This window comes from Triticum aestivum, chromosome 6D (genome assembly GCF_018294505.1).
Source record: "Triticum aestivum cultivar Chinese Spring chromosome 6D, IWGSC CS RefSeq v2.1, whole genome shotgun sequence".
In the NCBI taxonomy this organism is placed as follows: Eukaryota; Viridiplantae; Streptophyta; class Magnoliopsida; order Poales; family Poaceae; genus Triticum; species Triticum aestivum.
The window spans coordinates 381234629-381245081 of record NC_057811.1 but is presented as its reverse complement, the minus strand read 5'-3'; the positions used below and the strand labels follow the sequence as shown (position 1 = coordinate 381245081).

General features: G+C 42.8%; 1 non-coding gene and 1 pseudogene across 1 annotated transcript; one reads left to right on the top strand and one right to left on the bottom strand.

The window, feature by feature from the left end:
• Positions 1 to 1488: 1488 nt before the first annotated feature.
• On the bottom strand, positions 1489 to 9421 carry LOC123142618 (uncharacterized; annotated as a pseudogene).
• Positions 6289 to 6395, top strand: LOC123146525 (small nucleolar RNA R71). The gene has a single exon (XR_006472779.1). It is a non-coding gene; the product is annotated as a small nucleolar RNA R71 (small nucleolar RNA).
• Positions 9422 to 10453: the final 1032 nt, after the last annotated feature.

The following is a 10453-nucleotide window of genomic DNA, read 5'->3' as shown; positions in this document are numbered from 1 at the left end:
CAGTCCTGCAAGATATGAGTAAGTCTTGTAAAAATATCATAATAGGAATATTTCTATAAGAATGAATACTTTATAAGTAAAAAACTATGGTCATAGGTTTGATTTGTTATGCAAAAAGGCTTGAAATACTATATGAATGAAAGTTCTATCAATCTCCCCCACACCCAGATCTTTGCTTGTCCTCAAGTAAAGGAAAATGATAGTGACACTACCCACACTGCCTCGTAAAGATGCACTTTCGGATAGATAGTAATTCCGACAATACTAGAACTAGGCAAATGTACTCTACTGAAGCTAAATTGCGATAAGCAATAATTTATAACACACTGTAAATGTTCCAAGTCAATGGCCTTGAGTGAAAGTGAATCCTATTAATCAAGAGCTGGCTGTGTCTTCAGCCCTAAGATAAGCTGGGACCCAAAATCAATTAAAAAAACAAGTTACTTATTGAATTTAAAGCACAAGTAATGATATTATATCAGTCTCACCAAAGGAACATACCACCGATCCCGAGAACATGGTATACACCTGGCTTGACCAATTATTAGAATTTTTTTGTTATTGTCTCCCCAAAGGAACATACCACCGATCCAGAGAACATGGTTTACACCTGGTTCGACAATTATAGCATTTTTTAGTTATTGTCTCCCCCAAAGGAACATACCACCGATCCAGAGAACATGGTATACACCTGGTTCGACAATTATAGCATTTATATGAAATTTTACAGTCCAATCTACCAGATTTCACAAGCCACCAATCCAGGGAACATGACATGCTACTGTAGGTCGATCGGACTTAAATTATTATAAACATATTATATATTTATTTGAAAATTACTTAGCTTAAGTAAAACAGGAGTAATTGAAAGAGAAATCCATAGCTAATGGCACTGTTTTTCACAGACTACAGATCCAGAGATCATAGTTACTACTTAAGTGCCACGAGTTACTTAGCTTAACTTGGGACAGTCACACACAACACATCAATTCATCAGTAGGTTTCACTTAGACTCAAGGCATTCCCATTGAACATTTACACGGAGGTATAAAGTATTCATTATCACAATTTACCATAAGAAGAATACAACTGCATAGTTTTAGTATTAAGAGAATCAACAATCTTCTTGGGGTGAATCCTACTTTGCAGTGATGAGTAACGTGTCACAATACAGAAAAAGAAAGATTTTCAATGCAATTAAACGCCAGTCCTCATACTGAATTTTCTAAAGGTTGCTTCAAGTGGAACAGAATCACCTGGTATTTGTATAATATTCTCCCCTAGTTTCTTCTCTCCACTCTTCTCTGTTTGCGTTCCCTGTTTGTGCTCGCCTTGCCTTTATTCACTGAAAAAGAAAGACATAAACACATAAAAACTTTTCTATGAAAACTAAATAAGGAAAAGAACTTATTAAAGATTCAGGTTGCCTCCTGAAAGGTGCTTGTTTTAGGTCTTTAGCTCGACCATGTCTCTTCAGTGGGGTCAGGGTCATGCAGGGATTGACACCACCTCTTGGCTCCCCTCGCCTTCTTGAATTTCCTTCTCCAGGTCTTGATCTTCGCTTGCATTCTCATCTTCAGAAATCAGAGGTGTGTCTCCAGGGATGTAAGGCTTCAGTCTTTGACCATTTACAAGGAAGAGACCTCCAGAAGTACTTTGCACTTGGATAGCACCACTTTTCATAATCTTCTTCACCTTGCAAGGGCCATACCATCTTGACTTGAATTTACCGGGAAAGAAATGAAACCTAGTATCGTAGACCAATACCAACTGTCCAAGATGAAATTCTTTCCTCAATATATGCTTGTCATGCCAGAGCTTGGTCTTTCTTTGTAGATTCTTGCACTCTCGTAAGAGTCAGCTCTCAGTTCTTCCATTTCACAGAGTTGAAGTTTTGTATGTTTTCCTGCTGTATCAAGGTCGATATTGAGTTTCCTTAGTGCCCACTGAGCTTTGTGTTCAAGTTCAATGGGTAGATGGCATGCTTTTCCATATATTAACCTGAATGGTGACATTCCAATTGGTGTTTTATAAGCTGTCCTATATGCCCACAGTGTGTCTGGTAATTTCAGTACCCAGTCAGACCTTGACTTTGATACTACCTTCTCGAGGATAGCCTTTATTTCTCTATTAGACAGCTCCACTTGTCCGTTTGCTTGTGGGTGATATGGAGTTGTAATTCTGTGATTATGAACTCCATATTTTGCTAAGAGAGATTCTAGTTGGGAGTTGTTGAAATGCGTTCATCCATCACTGATAACAATCTGTGGCACACCAAATCTTGGAAAGATCACTTGCTTGAATAAATTGCAAACTGACTTGGAATCAGCATTGACGGTTGGCACAGCCTCAACCCATTTTGACACATAGTCCACTGCCACCAATATGTATTTGTACCCTTTTGATGATGGCAAGGGTCCAACATAATCAATTCCCCATACATCAAAGAGCTCTACTTCAAGAATTCCTTTTTGAGGCATCTCTTGCCTTGTTGAAATCTTTCCAGTTCTCTGACAAGGATCACAAGGTTCAATATAGGAATGTACATCCTTGAATAAAGTTGGCCAATAAAATCTTGCTTGCAAATTTTTTGCTTGAGTCTTTCGAGTACTTGCATGACCTCCTTAAGGGGATGAATGGCAATGATAGATCACACTTTTAGTTTCACTTTCTGGCAAGCATCTTCAAACAATACCATCAGCACAATGCTTGAATAAGTAACGTTCATCCCAAAAGAAGTGCTTCATATCTGATAGGAATTTCTTCTTCTTTTGATACCCAAAATCTATAGGAACTTTGTTACAGACCAGGTAATTAACTATATCTGCGTACCATGGTGTATAGTTTTGTATACTAGTAACTTGCATAAGATTGCTCCCTGGTGAAACATCATTGATAGGTAAGGAGTCTACTGCATTGTTTTGCAATCTCGACAAGTGATCTTGCCACAACATTTTCAGCTCCTTTCTTGTCCTTGATTTCCACATCAAATTCTTGAAGCAAGAGTATCCATCTAATTAACCTTGGCTTGGCTTCTTTCTTGCTGAGTAATTATCTTATTGCAGCGTGGTCTGTGTAAACTACACAATGAGATCCCACAAGATATGGCCTGAATTTTTCAAAGGCATACACTACTGCCAACAACTCCTTTTAGGTGGTTGTGTAATTAGCTTGAGCATCATCAAGTGTTTTGCTAGCATAGTATATTACATGCAAATCTTTTCCTTTTCTTTGTCCAAGTACTGCACCTACAGCAAAGTCGCTTGCATCACACATTATCTCAAATGGTAATTCCCAGTCAGGGGGTTGGACTACTGGAGCAGTGACCAATGCTTCCTTGAGCAAGTTGAAGGATTTTTCACATTCTGCATCAAAGTTGAACTTAACATCATTGTTTAGGATATTAGTGAGGGGTTTGGCTATCTTGGATAAATCCTTTATGAATCGTCTATAGAACCCAGCATGTCCCAAAAAGCTCCTCACTCCCTTCACATTTACAAGTGGTGGAAGTTTTGATATTACTTCAACTTTTGCTTGATCAACCTCAATTCCTCTTTTAGATACCAAATGTCCCAAAATAATTCCTTCTCTTACAAGAAACTGACACTTCTCCCAGTTTAGGACTAGATTGTGTTCTGAACACCTCTGAAGAACTGCTGCCAGATTATTCAAGCAATCTTCATAACTTTTTCCAACGACTGTAATATCATCTATGAACACCTCCACTTTGATTCCTATCGTATCAGAGAATATAGAGAGTATAAACCTTTGAAAAGTTGGGGGTGCATTACAAAGTCCATAAGCTAGTCTTTTGTAAGCAAATGTTCCGTATGGGCAAGTGAAAGTTGTTTTATCTTGATCATCTGGGTGAATTGGGATTTGCAAGAATCCTGAATATCCAGCTAAGCAGCAGAAATATTCATGCCCAGCAAGCCTTTCCAGCATTTGGTCAATAAAATGTAAAGGAAAATGGTCTTCCTTGTTACTTCATTTAACTTTCTGAAATCATTGACCATTCTCCACCTTGTGACAGTCCTACTAGGAATCGTTTGCCCTTGTTCGTTTTCGATGACAGTTATTCCTCCTTTTTTGGGCACCATGTGAATAGGGCTCACCCACTCGCTGTCCGAAATTGGGCATATGATATCAGCAGAGAGCAATTTAAGAATCTCCTTTTTGACAACCTCTTGTAAATTGGGATTTAACCTTCTTTGACTTTCTCTAATTGGCACACTGCTTTCTTTCAAGTAAATCCTATGAGAGCAGACAACAGGATTTATCCCTTTCATGTCATCAATCGAATATCCAATAACATCCTTGTACTTTTGCAAAATAGCTTGAAGCCCTTTCATTTGCATTTCCATCAACTCGCTGTTTACGATAATTGGCCACTGGTTTTCATTGTCTAAGAATGCATACTTCAAACTTTCTGGAAGTAGTTCCATTTCTATTTGCCTTGGTTGCATCTTCTCTAATGGTCTTGCACTACTTTCCAACATGCTCACAGGTCTGATTTCCTCATATCTAATTTCACTATTGTCCTCCTCAACTACTTCACAACAATTACTTCCATACCTCTCTTCATAACCTTCTTCCACACATTTATGTAATGTATCAATTCTATAGCAGTGTTTTTCTCTTTGCGGAACATGTGTTGCATGCTTCATGTCAAACTCCACCTTTTCCTTTCCAAACCTCAAGCTCAATTTAGCTTCTTGGACATCAATAAGTGCACCAGCTGTGGCCAAAAATGGTCTTCCAAGAATCACAGCCTCACTCTTGTCCTCCATATCTAGCACTACAAAGTCAACCGGATAAGCAAACTTCCCAACTTTGATCGGAACATCCTCAAGAATTCCAACAGGTCTCCAATAAATTATGTCGGCTAACTGAAGAGTTATGGATGTTGTATTTAATTCTCCCAAGAACATCCTTTTGCTAACTGAATGTGGTAACACACTAACACTTGAGCCCAAGTCACACAGAGCACTTTAAGTTTTGTTTCCAATCACACATGGTACACAAAAACTTCCTGGATCATCCAATTTTTGAGGCATGGAATTCTGAATTATTGCACTGCATTCCTTTGATAGAGTTACAACTTCTGGCTCAGACATGCTTCTTTTCTTTGTTAATAATTCCTTGAAATATTTGGCATACATCAGAACATGCAACACAGCTTCAAGAATAGGAATAGTAATCTGAACTCCTTTCATAGTTTCCAAAAATTTGGCAAATTGCTTGTCATCTTTGGGTTTGTTGAACCTCTCAGGAAAGGGAATGTTATTGGTTGTTATTGCTTCCTCTAGCAAAGGCTCAGCTCTTGTTTGAAAACCAGGAAATTCGACTTCAGTTTCAATTCAGTAATCAACTTCTTTCTCCTTTATTTTCTCTGATGATGTTGAAGATGGAGTTCCGGATGAACTTGGCCTCATAGCAGGAGGAACATATGTCTTCGGAATAGGAAGTAATGGTCATGTCATAACTCCACTCCTTGTAGTCACTGCATCAACTGAAGATATTGCCCCACAGTGAGCTTTCGGGTTTGGAGTTGGTTGAGCATGAAGCCTTGCTTCATTTTCTCCCACCATACTATCCATTTTGCTCACAAGCATCTTAACAGAATCCTTTAAGCCATTAACTTCATTTGTCATCTTGTTCATCAATTCCAACTGCATCTTCATGATTTCCTCCATTCCATCTGACTGAACATTTTGTTGTTCATTCTGCCTCGGCACTTGAAATTGACTTGGATGATTTGGTGGTCGATTTCCTTGTACTGTCGATCCACATGCATATGACTGATTGTTCTTGTACGAAAAGTTTGGATGGTTCCTCCAAGAAGGATTGTAGTTGTTTGAGAATGGACCTTGACTTTGGGCATAACTTACTTCTGAAACCGATGATCTGATTGCTGAATAGAAGGTACATTCTGTTGAAGGATGACCTGCTTGGCCACATACATCACACATTTGAGGCACACTTACTGAAGCTACAGATGTACCAATGCAATTTGACATGATACTATCCATCTTCTTGTTCAAGATGTCAATCTGAGCCACCATGCTATCATTTGCAGAGACATTATACAAACCAGCATGAGGTGATGCTATTGCTCTTTCACTTGACCATTGGAAATGATGAGACGCCAAACTTTCAATCAATGCAAATGCAAATGCTTCATCAAGGGTTTTGTTCATGATTCCTCCTCCAGCAGCAGAATCGACAAAAGCTCTGGTTTGAGTGGACAGTCCTTTGTAAAAGGTTTGTAACACCAGCCATCTTTCTAAACCATGATGAGGACACATTCTAATTAAAGAGTTGAATCTTTGCCATGCGTCATACAAACTTTCTCCATCATATTAAGTAAACCTTGTTAACTTGTCCCTGTATTCAGCAGCTTTTGTTGGTGGAAAGTATCTCTCAAGAAATGTCTGCAATAAAGTCTCCCAAGTATCCTTCAGATATTCAGGCAACGAGTGAAGCCATACTCTTGCTCCATCTCTCAAGGAAAATGGGAATATTGATAATCTGATAGCACTCGGTGAAACTCCATTTTGCTTGAGGGTGTTACAATACTCCAAGAAAGTCCTTATATGCTCATGTGGGTCTTCTAAAGCTGTTCCACCAAATCTAGACTGTTGTACCATGTTAATCAGAGCAGGCTTCAATTCAGAATTGTTCTCCTGAATAATTGGTTGCACCATTTCTCCTGGTATCCCATGATCTCTTGGGATCCACAAGTCCCTGAGCAAAGGTACTGGATCAGGCATCTTTCCTTCTTCTTGATCTTGCAAAGTTTCAGCAACTTGAAGCCGTGTCTGATTCTCCCTTCTTCTTCTCAATAAAGTCCTTTCAATTTCTGGATCAAATGGCTCTAGTGAACTTTCTTCAGATTGTAACATAAGACAATTTCCTGTAAAGTTCCTGAAATTGACACATGCTAGTTTTCTCAAAATTGCAGACAATGTTAGGAAATGGTTAGTTGCCAGCAATACTACGGAATCGACCTAAAATAAATCCTGATCTACTTCTACAAATGTGATCATGAAATTTAGATCGCCGGCAACGGCGCCAAAGTGATCAGATGTAATATAGCAGGGTTTTTGCGCCCAAACTATGGATGTCGTGTTCTCCACACGGATCTAGAACTTCGAAGCACACATTCGAAACATTCAGAACAACTGAACAGATGAATCAAACCGTAGTGACAACAAGCAGCCACTCGAACAAGGTAAAACAAAATAATATGCAACAAAGGTTAAGGTTCAGAAATAGGACTGTCTCTTTTTTGGTGGTTTTCTTGTAATCAAACAGACAAGTAACACTAGCACATGGAAGATGGTTCAGACATCACACACAACTCATGCAACCTATTAAAGTGACAGCAGCTTACAGGAGAATAACTACTAACTTCATATCCAGCAAAGGGTCACAACAATTGAGCAAGGATACATGAGGGTTCAGCAAAGGTGCACAGGTAACAAAGTAAATTTCAGACCCAACAGTGCATATGTTCAGAGAACAGGAACAAGAGAAGAGTGAGGTTCAGAGCCTATGGGTCTTGATGATCTTCGATTCAAAGCTGTAGATGTTGCAGGCGAAGAAGAGTAGCAGTAGAGGATCCTTGGGGTAGAGCTGTAGCGTGGTGAAGAAGTCTTGGTGAAGATCAGCAGCGGAGGACCCGGCCTTGGGAAGGAATCATGGCGGTCTTCGTGGGAGGTTAGCCGACCACCCGAAGCAGAGCACCACCAGGAGTCCGGCGTCCCGCTGTTGGTGTCGAGGAGATGCCGCAGCGGCGGTCGTCGAAGTTGGAGCAGAGAAGCACGAGCGTCGGTGTTGAAGAGAAGCAGGAGAAGTTAAAGGTTAGGAAGGAGAGGCCTCGCGCTGGATCAGCCACGTCGCAAGCCTCCCGAAACCCTCGATATGGTTCTCACTCTCGTTCCCCTTGATCCCCTGTTTTCCGCGTTGCTGTAGATCTGGTGGTAGGTGAGCCCGTGGAAGGCAGCGAGGATGAGGAGAGGAAAAGGCAGTCGGCCCTGGTGGTTTTCTTCCCTTCGACCCCCTCTACTCCTCTGCTTTCTCGTGGCCTCGCGCGTGGGATCAGACATGCGTCTGGTTCGTCGCGCCAGACCAGTCCCTTCTCACGCCAACAAGCAAATATCTCCTCTTCTCTGTCTGACTAAGTGCGCAAGTCCCTTGTTCTTTTCAGCTCACCCCATCTAGTTCTATCTTTTCGCACAAGATGATCCCTAGCTTGAAGGTTGTAAACACTTCCGATGAAGTTTGGGTGCCTAAACGCACCAGTCCTGCAAGATATGAATAAGTGTTGTAAAAATATCATAATAGGAATATTTCTATAAGAATGAATACTTTATAAGTAAAAACGGTGGTCATAGGTTTGATTTTGTAACACCCCGGATCCGATGCGCCAGGTGTCTTCCAGTTATTCGCTGTCTTTGCCATGTCATTTGCTTGCATGTTGCATTTTGCCATGTCATCATCTGCATTTCATCTGCATGTTTTTCAAAACTTGCATCCGTTCCGGTTCCGCTGTTTCTCTCCGTTGTCCGTTCTGAGCCCAACCACACTCGCACGTGCCCGTCATCCCTCTCAGACCTTGTTTCGTGAGCGGGAGAAAAATGTTCTCGGAATGGGCCGAGATTTGCCGAGTGGCCTTGGTATATCACCGACAGACCGCCCGTCAAATTTCGTTTCATTTGGAGGTCGTTTGATGCCCCAACAGTTAACCGCGTAGCCCGAAAGCCCCTTTTGTCTTGCAGCCCAACACCCCTCCAAATCAGCCCACTAGCCTATCCTAACCCCCTCCATGCTTTCGGTCGTTCAATCACGATCGTGTGGGCGAAAACCGCACCTCATTTGGACTCTCCTAGCTCCCTCTACCTATAAATTAGCCCCCTCTCCCGAAATTCTCGGTCTAACCCTAGCCTTCTTCCTCCCTCTCGCCGCCAGACACGTCCAACCCCGACGGACATGTCCGCCGCCACCGCCCGGCCTCTCCCGCGCTGACACCTGTCCTCCGCCGCCGTCCCCGCGCCGCCAGCCCGCTGAGCCCATCCGGGGCCCGCCCGGGCCCGAGTCTCCGCCGCCTGCTGGCCCGCGCGCCTCCCGTGCCGCCGCCTGGATACCGCTCGCCGTCCGCCGCCGTCGTCTCCGCCGCCGGCCACCGCTGTTCGCCGGAGTTCGCCGACCCTCCCCCCGGCCTCCTCCCCCCTCCGCTCCAGCCGCGCCGCTCGCCGCGGGCCGCCGGCTCCGCCGCCCGGGAGCCCGGCACCGCCGCCCCGCCTCGGTTCCGCCGCCCGGCGCCGCCCCCGGCTGTCGCCGCCTCGCCGCGCGCCTCGGCTCCTCCGATCGCGCCCCGCGCCGTCCCCGTCGACCCATGCCTTCCCCGCCGCGCCATCGCTGGAGTCCCTCGCCGGAGAACCGCACCTCGCCGGAGTCGAAGCTGGATCAGATCCACCCATCCTTCGAATCAAACGCCTCCCGCATCTCGGACACCCCCGTCCCGTTGATTTTTTCCGCTAGGTGTTTTCTGCCAAGTCCCCAGATTTCATATTCATGTGCACTTGTTCATCGGATCATAACTGCATGTGTATTGCTCCGTTTTGCGTGCATGATATGTCAAATGTTCATCATGAGATTCTCTTCACTTCATTACATTGTGCCATGCTTGTTTGAGATAATCTTGATGCCCAAGTCATCATTGCAAGAGTGCTATATACTGTTAACTGCTGTCTGTTATCAGAACTTGTTGTTTTGTCATTTTCGTTGCTTTTTGTATGTGCATCCTATGAGCATGATCTCTACATGTGTTTTGAACTACATCATTCCATCTTTACATAGGTGCTTGTATTGTATTTTTGTAATCTATGTGGTGACTAGCACAAGCATGCAAAGTAGCCTCCATGATGTTGCTGATTTCTGTGATAGTCATTTGTACCAAGTCTGTAGCTGTAACATTGTGATGCCATGTAAACCTGCTGCTACCATGAGTTATATGCATAATCTGGGGATGTTTACTAAGTATGTTTTGTTTTACATGTTATGTTCTATCCATCCACGCCCTTTATTGCATTTATAGCCTGCTGTAGCTTTTTGTAATCTTGCTCTCAACTTGCTAAATAATGTTGCTGTCAGCCTGTTAACATGTTCATTATTGCCATGTGTTTTACTAGCGATCCATGCACCCTATGACCATGCTATTCCCATTCTTAGCTTCATATTTATGCCATATTGATTTTGATCACCTTGTCATGCCATGTATTTCTCTGTGATGAGTGGTTCAAGCTCACCAACATGCCTACTTATCGTTGTTTCTGCCATGAACTGTTATTTTCACCGTCTGAATCAGTCATATTACTTGCTATGTTTACATGGGTGCCATCATATCTTCTGTGCCTTTTTGGCTCATGTTCAGTAAGGGACTTTTGTT